Source organism: Abramis brama (assembly GCF_963993115.1).
Source record: "Abramis brama genome assembly, chromosome: 22".
Classification (NCBI taxonomy): Eukaryota; Metazoa; Chordata; class Actinopteri; order Cypriniformes; family Leuciscidae; genus Abramis; species Abramis brama.
Genome location: NC_139984.1, coordinates 12213369 through 12226663, shown reverse-complemented (window position 1 = coordinate 12226663; position 13295 = coordinate 12213369).

Sequence of the window (13295 nt, the reverse complement as noted above, 5' to 3'; positions counted from 1 at the left end):
CAAGCACGTACTGGTCCGTACGGACAGCACTGCGACCGTTGCGTACATCAACTGCCAGGGTGGTCTACGCTCCCGCCGCATGTCACAACTCGCCCGCCATCTCCTCCTCTGGAGTCAGAAGCATCTGAGGTCGCTTCGTGCCGTTTACATTCCGGGCCTGCTCAACCGTGCAGCCGACGAGCTCTCACGACAGCAGGTGCTACCGGGAGAATGGCGACTCCATCCCCAGGTGGTCCAGCTGATTTTCAGGCGCTTCGGGACCGCACAGGTAGATCTGTTTGCCGCCCCGGACACGTCTCACTGCCAGTTGTTCTATTCCCTGACCGAGGGGACCCTCGGCACGGATGCTCTGGCACACAGCTGGCCCCGGGGCCTTCGCAAGTATGCGTTTCCCCCAGTGAGCCTTCTTGCACAGACCTTGTGCAAAGTCAGGGAGGACGAGGAGCAGGTCTTGTTAGTTGCGCCGTATTGGCCCAACCGGACCTGGTTCCCGGAACTAGTGCTCCTCGCGACAGCCCCTCCCTGGCCCATCCCTCTGAGAGAGGACCTGCTCTCTCAGAGACGGGGCACCCTATGGCACCCGCGTCCAGACCTCTGGAAACTCCATGTCTGGTCCCTGGACGGGACGCGGAGGTTCTAGGTGACCTACCCCCTGCGGTAGTTGACACCATCACTTCCGCTAGAGCCTCCTCTACCAGGCACCTCTATGCGTTGAAGTGGAACCTTTTCGTTGACTGGTGCTCCTCTCATGAGGAGAACCCCCGATCTTGCTCGATCAGAGCCGTGCTTTCCTTCCTGCAAGAAGGGCTGGAGCGAAGGCTGTCTCCCTCCACCCTTAAAGTGTATGTTGCCGCTATTGCCGCACATCACGATGCTGTTGATGGTAAGTCTTTGGGGAAGCATGACCTGATCGTCAGGTTCCTGAGGGGAGCAAGGAGACTGAATCCTCCTCGCCCACTCTCTATACCCTCTTGGGATTTGTCTCTGGTCCTTTCGGCACTTCAGAGTCCACCCTTTGAGCCTCTGCAATCAGCTGAGTTAAAAATCCTGTCCTGTAAGACAGTACTCCTGGTTGCATTGGCCTCTATCAAGAGGGTAGGGGACCTGCATGCATTTTCAGTCGACGAATCGTGCCTAGAATTCGGCCCGGATGACTCTCACGTGATCCTGAGACCCCGGCCCGGATACGTGCCCAAGGTTCCTACCACTCCCTTCCGGGACCAGGTAGTGAACCTGCAAGCGCTGCCTTCGGAGGAGGCAGACCCAGCCCTGGCTTTTCTCTGTCCCGTTCGCGCTCTGCGTCTGTACGTGGACAGAACGCAAAGCCTCAGGACCTCAGATCAGCTCTTCGTCTGTTACGGAGGCCAGCAGAAGGGGAAGGCTGGCAGAGGATGGCCCACTGGATAGTGGATGCCATCGCCTTGGCTTACGAAGCCCAAGGCGTGCCCTGCCCGCCCAGGTTGAAAGCCCACTCCACTAGGGGTGTCGCTTCTTCCTGGGCGCTGGCACACGGCGCCTCGCTGTCAGACATCTGTAGAGCTGCAGGCTGGGCGACACCTAACACGTTCACTAGGTTTTATAGCCTACGTGTTGAGCCGGTTTCTTCCTGTGTGCTCGCTTCATCTAGCCGGTAACACCGAAATTCCCGCTCTAGTGTCGGCTTGCTGCGCCACTCCCTTCCTAGGAATGGATATGTGCGCTTTTTTGCTCCAGTCGAGTTCCCCAATTGGCGAACCCTGTGAGTTCCTCCGCACCCCTTCGGCAGTCGGACGTTGCAGAGCGTCCGACGCCAGGCCTAGTGCTCGTATGCTTGTGTAACTTGTGCTAGGCTGGGTTCCATATGTGGTGATCCCTGCGGCGATCCCATATGTGTATTCTTCCACGACCAGCTCCCTGCGGTGAGCCCGTGTCTTCCCTCGGCAGAGTCTGCTCTGCCGTCACTGTCGGTGTGTCCGCAGCGTTCTTTTCCCTGGAAAGGTACGCTTTCCCAGTGTTATCCAAGAGTTCCGCTGTGTGGGGTATAATGGAACAGCAGTTGAACTCCCTCTACGCAGGTCTTCCGCCCCAGCAGTTGGGGGTCTGAGAGTCTTGCGTAGGGCGCTGGATGTGGCAGCAACTGTGGCGTTTTCCATGGGATCCCAATTACGTCGTCACGTCGACGTTACGTCGAACGTGAGCGACTGAAAAGGAACGTCTCGGTTACTGATGTAATCCTCATTCCCTGAAGGAGGGAACGGGAGACGTAACGTCCCGTCGCCACCGTTGCTGACCATCGCCGCATGGCTGTCACAAATCTCGACGACTCAGCGAAAAACAATGTGTGCGTGCGCCCGCTTCCTGTTTATACCCGCGCTGCGGGGCGGGGGCGCGTGACGCGATCACACACGCCAACGTTCATTGGCTCGTTCTGTAGACACTTGAAGTTGATAGGGCTCCCTGAAGTGATCCCAATTACGTCGTCACGTCGATGTTACGTCTCCCGTTCCCTCCTTCAGGGAACGAGGGTTACATCAGTAACCGAGACGTTTTTGCTATGGCCTCAAACGCCTCATGAAGTGCCTGTACTTCATTCTGTAAATTGATCACAAACAACTTGTTTTGTTACCACAAACAAAGTGTGTGCCATTAAAACAAGTGTTTCAATTTCTCATTGTTAGAACAGCTTTGTCACATCTGGAAAATTCACACATCTGGCTTAGAATTGCTTACTACATTCTTCCCTTCAATGCACTAGGAATAATTCCCTTCAGATTTCACATTAAGGTCAAACTGATAGCTAAAATCAGTACTGAATGAATGAATGAATGAATGGGGCATTTATATAGGGTTTTCATATGTACTACTGGACACCCAAAGTGCTTAACAATCATATCAGGGAATCGCTCCTCAACCCCCACCAGTGTGCAGAATCCACTTGACAAATGTACTGTTGTATGCAGTCAAATTGCCATGAACTATAATGTAAATGAGAATAATTTCTGTGGTGACATACACTGCTCGTGAACAGCAGTTTATTGTCCCAGGAATAATCAACATATCTGTAAGGATTTAATATTGTCAGTGGCTCAAATTAGTGCATTTTGCACCAGTTTCACCCTGTAATTTAGTACAACTGGAATTTCCAAAAGTCATTGTGAAAATCTATTCTTTACCACGTCATATTGCCTGTTTTTTTTACCCTTTCCCTGTAACAATTTTTCCATTTGTCATCTCAACATTAAATCACAGAACACCCTAAACAAGTTGTCTGGCAGGATTATCATTTCGATACTAGAATTGTCAGATTGGGTGCAGCATTCAGATTGCACAAATCATTCAATGCGTTTCCGAAAAGCATTGTTAGCCAACTATGGTCACAAGTTCCGTTGTTTTCATCATAGTTTAACGAGTCTGTGTTTGCCGAACCATAGCTCTAACTTAGCTCTAACTAATAGACTTCACAATGAATATACTGAGCCGGTTGGTACCAAAAGGGCGTAACTGCACTTAAACAAAAATTTTCAGCACTCACACACTTACACGCACGGACATGTCTATTCATGCACACACACACGCACCTCCTCCACCATTGTAATCTGTCCCCTGTATCATAATGTTTTGTCAAATACTGTCTTTATATGTTTCATGATGTTTGCAATCACAAGCTCTGTTTATAATTTCAATGATCTCAAATAGTCTTGTATACTGTACGTTTCATGTCTTTTACACTTAACTGGGTTTTGTAAGGTTTGTGTATGTTTGTTAATATTTGGAAAAATGTAAAAAAAAAAATTTTTAAATTAATTGTAGCAACAATGGTTCGTACATTAATATTAATATTAGCTCAAATGATCTATAGGGAATTTTAATAATTAATCATGAATATGATTAATATTTTGTATGTTACAGTTACATTAATTTATCGCAGCTGAACTAGATTGATATATGAACGATTACCATAACGGGTTATGGTTCGTCATTAATACATCAATTGTTCTTATTTCAGCTCGAAGTTATGGGATAACTTTAATGGAATTAATTTAGTTATCAAACAATCTGTTTGTCCAGCGAACAGATTGTACGTAAGATTAAATTCACTCTCAAGGAAAATTATCCTTCTTACAAACACGAGAAAGAGTATCTTTTCCAGGCCTTGAAAAGACACTCTCGGTGTCTGTAGACTAAAATTAGGTTACTTAAATCGTAGCCTACCAAGGTAAAGCATATAGCTAAGATCGAACATTTCAGGGACTAAGTAACATGGGCAATTAAAACAGAGTCAGTCAAGGACATATGGAATTTAATAATTAGACTAATACTACATCGAAACTACGAGTATACACAGAGTAAATACATATTTACAACAGAAACATACGGATGAAAACATTACAAGACCAAACGGATAACAGATGAGATAGGGAGAGGATGAAAGGGAGAAAGTGAAACTAAAGTTCAGGATGAGAGAGATCACCGAGATGCTCTCTCTCATCGCAAAAACACAGGTAACCTTTTGAGAGACAGCAAGGAATCAAATCACATTAAAAGTTCAATAAACTTATCTTGCAAAATGGTTCTCTTTGTTGCTGAAGAACGCAGAGTTCATGCGTGTGTCCTAAGACCATCGTGCGTGTGTTTCTTTAAGAAAGCCGGGCTCGCGCTCTTGTGTCTTCTGGTGAGCGCGGTAGCGGGGTTTTCGAAAGAGTCTTTCTCTCTGAGTTGAAGTTGTCTGCTGCGTTTGCTTCATGGAGTCCGAAGACGAAAATAAAGAAAAGACTTAAAGAAAATTGAAAACGCTCCCAAAGGGAGCCATAAGGTCTTCTCGCTGACGAGGCGGGTTCGTGAAAGTGCAGGAACAAAAACAAGACGAAAGGAAATACAGAACAGAACTGAACGGAACGCGGAGTGTAACCGCTTTTCTAGGGCGCAGGAATTTCACTCCTCCCTGGGGCTTGAGCCAATTGGAATGCGAAATTCCAGGCGGGAGAAAAGTTCTTTGTCTCACTATGAGTTTGATTTGCATGTTTTATGGCAGTCTTAGGATCATGCCATTTCTACGTTAAACAATTATAACTGCAGTAAAATGCATTTTATCATAATTTGGTATCCATATCTTTCCTACGGGTATATGGAGGTTTAATTCAAGACCAAATTTGGTATGTTTAAAAGCTACGGCCTAGAAGTACCTTCTTACTCTGTAAGATAAGTATTAAAAGTTCGATTAACAAACTGGGAATAAGACTAACCTAAAATGTGATGTGCATTTACAAGTGGGAATGAAAATTAGACTTTTTAAAAAGATCCACATGGCATATCTATGATTGCAACGGTGCACATCTGAAACATTATTCCTTTAAGGTTTACAAGAATACAACAACCCATCACAGAGAAGAACAATCGTGGAAAAGAGAAATTACATTCAGGTTTACATATTTCTTCAATGGTTATACATATAGAAAATGTAGGATTTAAGTAGGGTTAAAGATTAACACTGCTCCACTCCTAAAATCTTTGTTGCTGGACATTCCTTTAGGCAATAAAACAGCAAAGTGGGGGGAAGGCAATTGCCAGAGAATATTGTTGAACATTCTCTTACTAAAACACTATTGATTAAAGAATACATTTCAAAACCACACCTCTATTATAAAGCCAAACTAAATCACACATGCCTAATGTAATTGTGCATAAATTAAAGTATATTCTATCCTAATTTAAACACAAAGGGATGTTTGTGTGTGTGTGTGTGTGTGTAGAAAGTTTCAAGTTTCGTTATCTCTCTGTGGTCCAGAGAGGGGAAAGGGGGGTTCGGAATGTCTCTGAGGTGAAATTAGTGTCGTAAAAGTCAATTGGCCGACTAGCTGGAGCCAAAGCAACTGATTTACCTTCGGGGGTTCAGAGTGGGACAGCAAGAAGGAATGTGCGTTTATGTTCTGATTCAATGAGCCATGATTCATAGCCAATGTGGCTACATTCCCCCTTTTCGTCCGGTGAAGTCCGTGTGGACATCGTCGGACGACAATCATCACAATGGTCACATGGCAGGTGAATCATGACAGTCGTGTAGCAGGTGGATCATGACGGTAGGAAGGCAGGTGGTGCTTGGAGCTGAGGATTCAGCTCGATGAGGTTCGGCGTGGTCTCTGACTTGACACCACCTTTCTGGGGATTCCGTCTGAAACCTGCAAAGGTGCACAGCCCAATGTCGGCGGCGTTCCAGCCTCGGACCGCAGATGAAGTGTTCAGAACGGGCCGTCGAGCCGGTGCTCGGAGGGCTTTGTTGGCAGGAGCAATGTCCATGAGTTGGGACCCCCTTTTCTCACTACGGAGTTCCAGTCCTGGATTCAAGGTGACGTTGAAGTTTTTGGAGGATGGTAGTTTCAGTGCTGTCTGGTACTCTTTGCTGGGAAGCTGGTACCATGTCAGGCCATCAAGGTGTAGGATGACACCTTTCAGTACTTGAAGTCCCATTTTCTGGTTGAGCATGTTGACACGGCTGGTTGTGTCATGCTGGTCGTGAGTGACAGTGGCGGTGTGCACAGGTGTGTTAGCACGCCACCTTTCACCTGCAATCTCCGCTTGTGTGTTGGTGACTTTGCTGACCAGGGGGTGCAACCCGTAGATTTCTTCAGCGTTGTCTCTGAGTAAGGGTTTGCTAAGGCAGAGATAATGAATGTCTTTGGTCATTGTACACAGGTGCAGGTTTGGAGCTGAGTACAGTTGTGTGTCGCTGTCGTGGTAGGCCACCACGTCTGGAGGGCTTATCTTGATGTAGGTGTTGTTTTTCCAAAACCTGGCCTTGACAATGTCTGTAAGTCTGTGGACTTGGCTTGACTCGATGATAGGCAGATTTAGGAGAAAGCCCACTTCTCTCTGCTCGGGATAGACGTAGAGTGGGATGGCGCTACCCCGAGAGTAGGCCAGGTGTTTTTGTAGAAGGTCAGCTGGCGTGTTGATGGCGGAAGCCATCACAGTTAGCACTAGGCTTGAGGGTATCAGGTGCGGTAGGATTGCGCCTGTGGCTAGGCTGTCACTGGAAGAGTTAACCTCCCACAGCATGTCTGTCTTTAGCGCTGTAACCAGCTGAGTCTGGGCAAAGTCATTCTGGCAGATAGTAAACAGCAGTTTCATGGAGTTCATTGTCTGGTTTGCTGCATTGACACTGGACATACCAATGTTAGACAGAGTTCTGGCAGCAGCGACGGCTCCGAGCAAAGCTCCCAGGAACCGTTTGAAGTGGTGGTTGGTGCTTAGGAGTCCTGATTGTGTAACAGTCACTTTCTCAAGTTGGTTGAACATGTGTTCGACCTTGGCCTCGGCATGAGAGAGGGAGTCCTCTGTCCGTTGGGCACTTGTCAAGATGTATTGGGCTACGGAGCTGGGGTAGTGTGCTCTGTAGACCGGGCAGGCCTGGATGAGTCGAACATGCACTTGCTGGGGGCAGGTCTTGCCGTCGGTGATCTGGAGTCTCAGTTGTTCTCTCGGTGGCAGCTGTCCTCTGGTTGGCTGACAGTACAGCATGGCGAACCACAGCAGCAACCTGGTACAGACAACAGGGAGAGAGAGAGAGAAAGGGGAGGAAGAAGCCAGCAAGGCTTGTCTTTGATTGGACAGGGCAGTCTTTTTACTTCGTGGGCGGCGACTGGGTTTAGTTCGCCTTGGCCCATGTTTTGCCACATCTTGCTGTCGGCTTGTCGCTTGCTTCAGTGTCTCGTCAGTAGCTCTGGTGTTGCCGTATGCAGCACATGATGCGTTATAGACGAACATTAGCAGTTTACCCCCCTTTGTGCGCCGTGGCATTACAAGCTTTGGCATTGTGATGTCAATCGGTGCACAACTCAGAATGTTGTTCTGTTCACGCAGCATGTGCGTTGTGTCATGCAGTGGTCTGAGGCACTGGTTGTCAGTGAGGTCAGATGGCATGCAAGGGTGGTTGGAGGGGTTTGAGAGGTGGGCATTTAAAGTCTTTATGTAGATGTCAGAAGCCCGCATGTCCGTTATGGTTGTCTTTGCAAACAGCGGAGCCAGCGTAAGCGGCTCTGAGGTAGGTAGGTGAGCTCGTAAAGGTCTTATGCTGTGTGTAAGCTTCACTTTCTTTAGGGTGGGTGGGTGGGTGGGTTGAAAGTGACCACAGCTTGTTGTTTAGTGCGCCAGGCTTGGCGATGGCTTGAGTGAGGTCATGTCGCTGCAGGTGAGTCATGACCTTGAGGCAGCAGGTGTCAAAGTCTTTGGTGGGCTGTAAGGTGCAGGGTAGCACAGTTGAACCTTGACTTGGTGCTGAGTCTGTGTCTTCATGGCTGGCTGTGGGAGTTCCCGTGAACTCTGTGACCTGAAAGTCTGGCTCTGCGGAAGTTCCCGTGACCTTTGTGACGTGACCGTCTGGCTGTGACTGGAGGGAGTGAAGTTCTCGTACTTGAGCCCAGATCTTGAGCTGTTTCAAGTCCAGTAACGGTTCAAAGAGATCTAGAAGGTCTCTGCCGATGAGGAACGGAAAAGTGTCCATTTTTGAGATGAACACTGGATGGACTAGACTTAAAGGACCAATTGTCAGGTGAATGTGAGCTACCTGTTCGAGCCGGATGTCATGTTGACTGTATGACTGTACGTTCAGTTCACAAGTTTGAGGTGTAAGAGTTTGATCTCGTCTCTTAGCTTCAAATTGGAGTCTTTTGAAAAGTTGATTTGAGATCACTGTAATGTCTGATCCTGTGTCTATCAGGGCTTCCATGCTCACTTCCTTTTCCAACGTGATGTTCAGGTAGAGTTTTTGGGCCACCCCCTTTTTGATCAGGTTGCCCAAAAACATTGGCATCGGGACAGGTGTAACGGTCGTTGGGTGGTTAGGACCGGTCTCGTGTAGCTTGCTGTGGAGGCAGTTAGACACAACAGCGTTTCCTGGTACCTTTGTATTTTGGTACCTGGTGTGAGGAAGTGTGCCGTCTCGTTCAGGGTGTGCAGCTGTCAGTTGTGGAGCTTTGGTGATGCTGTCACCTTGTGATGTGACAGTTAGCTCTGTGGTCTGTGGATGATGAGCAGTGTTCGAGGTGCTTGGCTCAGTCAGATGGCGGTCAGACGGTTTGTTTTCAGTTCTTATGCTTAGGCATAAGATGTCTGGCTCGTCCTTCTTGTCTTTCTTGCGACGTGTCTGGTGAAGAAGCTCTTTCAGCACCCTTAGGATCTCTGCTGTCTCAGACGTGGCTGCACTGTGGTTATCTGATGTGAGCTCCGGCTTGAGCTTACCAGTGTCGTGTCGAGAGTGGTTCCACTCTCTGTCGGGGCTTGTTGTCCTGGACGGTGGGGATCGGCTCTTCTTGGGTCGCCGGCCGGCTTCCCAGAATCTTTCAGAGCGCTTGCTCTGGTGCTTTGGACGAGCACCACCGCGTTTGTGTTGCCCTCTGCTGGTTTGGAACGGTCGTGACTCTCTGTAAAAATGTCTGTGACTGTGGTGTTGTGGGGCACCCTCTAAAGTCAGTTCTGAACAGTGCTCAGAGACAGAATAGATTGTGGGGTTTTTCACAGTCTTTTCAGAAATAGTCTTTTGCTTGGTGTAAGCTTTATGGGCTAAGTCACGCAGCTGTTGGGTAGACATGGTCCGTGCATCGGCCAAAACCCCAATATGATGGGATAAGGTTGGATGGAGATTCCGCAGGAAAAGAGTTTTAAAGGTAACATCCTGTTCCATCCCTGGCTCATTCCGTGCTCCGAAGAAGGCTTGTCGGAGTCGGTTGTAGTAGATCTGGGGGTGTTCACGCCGACCTTGCTTGAGGTCTACAGCAACGATGAAACCTTGATCGGAGTCTGGATCAGAGAATTCACGGATCAAAGCTTGCCGTAATTGTTGGAAGTCCGTTTTGACAGCCTCAGTTTGACGGTCTAGGAAGCTACGAACATCACTGCTAGCCGTTATTCTTAACAGATACAAATTGTCCCAAGCTGTCACGTTGGCGACAGTTTGCAAGTGAAAGTCAATGTCTTTTAAATAAGCATGAATGTCACGACCTTCTGCAGAATCTGGATCGAACATAGGAATGTTTCGAGCTATCTTGTCAAGTTCTCGGGGGGTCGTGCCGTGGTTAGTGGCATGGGTTGTCTGAAGGGGTCCTCCCCCTTTTGCTGCTGACAGGTGTTCTTGAAAGCTGGCTGGTGATATCTTGAGCCGTGGGCTTACATCTCCCTTTTCAGCTCTGGTTTCTTGGCTGAAAGGGTTGGGGTGGCTGGCCGGGAGAAACTCTGTGATGTGTGTTTCTCCGTTCCAGCCACTCTGCAGTCTGTAAGAATGTCTCAGTTCTGCATGAACAGTGTCAAGTTCATCTTGGAGCTCGTCTCTCTGCAGAGTAAGCTCGCCGATTTTAGCTCGGGCCGTTTGCAAATGTTTCTCGCAGGCCCTGGCTTTTGCTTCTGCTTCTTTTAGTTCAGTCTCGGCTCTCTCTAGGAGAGCGTCACTTTGTTGGAGTTTTTCGTCGAGTTCTTTTCTGGTTTCTCTCTCCAACTGTTCTCTTTGGTCTGTGTCGAGGCGCAGATCTTGCAGGGCATTTCGAAGTCTTTCTACTTCTTTCTGTAGCTCTGGATCTGTGGCGTCCTCTTTCTCGCGCTGGTACTGGGTTTCGAGGAGGAGCTGATCAAGGCGACTTTGGGTTCGGGCCTGGTCCTTCCGGGCCTCCTCCACTTGAAGCTTAAGCGTTGTGGCTTGCTGCTCCAGGTCGATGTTGCGCCGTTCGCTGAGCCTCGCCTGGGCGACGACGTTGTGGGTGACGCTGCTGACAATCCGGGCCCCGTCTTTGTAGTTGTAGCTTCGGGTAGGATCGTGTGTTTTCAGTTCGTCTAGCTCGGTGTCCAGTTGCGTTTGGCTCAGATGCTGCAGGTCACTGGCGTCCTTGGCTAAGTACTCCCGACAGACCGCGGGACTGGATGCACGGGACATATTGGCTTCGCTGTAGGCGAGAGAAACACAGCACACACACAAGGAGACCAATGCAAGTTCGTTCTAAGGTTAATGAGCTATACTCATACGGGCTATGCCGTTTATTAGAATTTTGGGCTAACTGATGCACAGTTAGACAGTTAGCGGAGCCAATTGACTTGGGTCGAAGGACCCGAACTAAAGATTTGACAGGCAGTAGCCTCGCGGGTCACATGATGACACAGGCTGCTTGGTTTGTCGCCCTATTATGTAGTTTCCTTGGTGGCTCTCACAGGTCACTGTGGCTAGGTGAAAATGAAAGAAACAAATCACCAGAACAAAGGATAGAAAAGATCAAAGTGAAACAAAACACTTGAAATGAGATAAAACAATAGTAACACGGTATGTGTTAGGGAGAATAAAGAGGCCTAAGCTATTACCACTGCTAGGGTTTAGGATAGGGCCAAAAGGTGAGTGGGGCTATCGGGGTAGAAAACCTAGGAAGATGGTGTGGCTTAGAGAAGAGATGGGCCAACACTTAAAATATCCGGGAGATATCTAGTGTTCTGTGGCTTATAGTAAGTGGAATGGGTTTTACTAAATTTAGTTTACCTGCGGTGAATTGAGGTCATTCAGGTGGAAACCAGTGGCTCGGTCAACCTCTCCGACGGTTCTCCAACACTTGACCGCAGTGCTCTCGGGCAACCTCGTCTCTTGGTACCACGGTGTGCCCACTCAAACCACTTGCGACTTTAAACACAAAGTGGCAACGCCAAGGTGTCAATCATCAGACGGCACGGAAAGATTGAGTTTTCCTCGGAACTCTCCTTTCGGAGTGGTCCTTTCAGCAGACCCCAGTTCGAGTGATTGTCTCAAAATTGCCTTGTGTGTCGCTGACGTTGACTTAACCTTTTGGCGGGCCAAATTGCTGATGTCGGGGTGGCGTGCCACAACCGGAGGTACGAGATTCGGAAGAGTCCGAGACACACGGCCAGTGCCAGGTAGCGTCGGACAGATGACCTCGCTCGCGGAAACCAACCCGAGATGACTGCAACTCACCACAGTGCTCTAGTGAATGCCACCTATAAATACACAAAGGATAAACAAATGAAACTTAAAGTGAATTAAGGCTAGTTTGTTTAAACCAAATGGATTAGTTATTTATGTGGCAATAAGAGTCAAAGGTTTTACTAAATAATAATAAACAAAAGGAGATTATGATAATGTTACTTATCAAAATGACCTAACCCAAGAGAGAGAAGGAAAAAGTAGAAATAAAATAGAATAAAAACAAAAATTGAAAATAAAAATGAAAATGAAATGACAGGAGGTACCCAGGAGAAGAGGGAGGCCGCAGTAGTGGGTTTTCACCACAAAGGGGCGTACCCCCTCTCTGTGCTTAACCTGGCACACAGAGAACTTAATTCAAATCAAAAATTCAAAACTTGTTTAAATTAAAATTTAAAATAAGCATGTAAGGAAATGTGAAAATCAGAATGATATCTTATAATAATCCAGATACAATAAAGTATCAGTCCTATTTATAAAAATAATCAGGAGAGAAATACGATAAAAGAGTGAAAGGAGGAAAATAGTGATGCCGACTTAGTATCCACAAGGCCACACGATGGTGCTGTTTCCTCCAAGTGGATATCAGTGGCTGAATAGACAACTCAATTTAAATTTAAAATTCAAACGTTTAAATCAAATTTAAATGAACATGTAAAGAAAATGTAAAAGGAGAACTGGTAACAGTGCCATAACTATAAAATAAATCAAAATAGAAAAGTGGAAATAAACAATTCCTGACAGGATTTGAAGAGAGAGAAAAGAGAGCTGAGTGAACCGACCTAGCGGGAGGCGGCCACTAGGTGCCGTTGTTTCCTCTAAGGGAATGGCTGGGATTTAATCTAAGTTTTAATTCAAATCTAGTTTGAACCAAACTCAGAGTAAATGTATCAGTCAAAGGCAGGAAAATTGTGTAACACAAAATAATATTTGCACGAGCAAAGCTGTAAATGCGAATAGTTATTTAGAGTTTAAACATTAATTCACAGGGAAATGAATTCAGCCGTAAAGAGAGCGTTATCTGATAACTGGCCACGAGATGGCGTAATTGTGCTCATGCAGGCTGACGTCAGTGGGAGTGGTGCTGACGTCGGATGACTCGGTGGGGCGCGTAATTTGAGAACTGCCACACACTTAAAGGACGCCCTCTGGCGTTTAGTCAATGGAATTACACACAATTTTCATGTGATTCAAAGCTAAGAGCTTTCAGCTCGCGTCACGCGCTCGTCGCGCTGATTTTCTGCAACAATCACAAATAGAAAAACACTTTAGATCTCAGCGGATCTCTCTGTGTCAGTTAACTGCACAGAAGGGTGTCTGCAGGATTCTTTTCGCTGCAAAAACACACAAATGT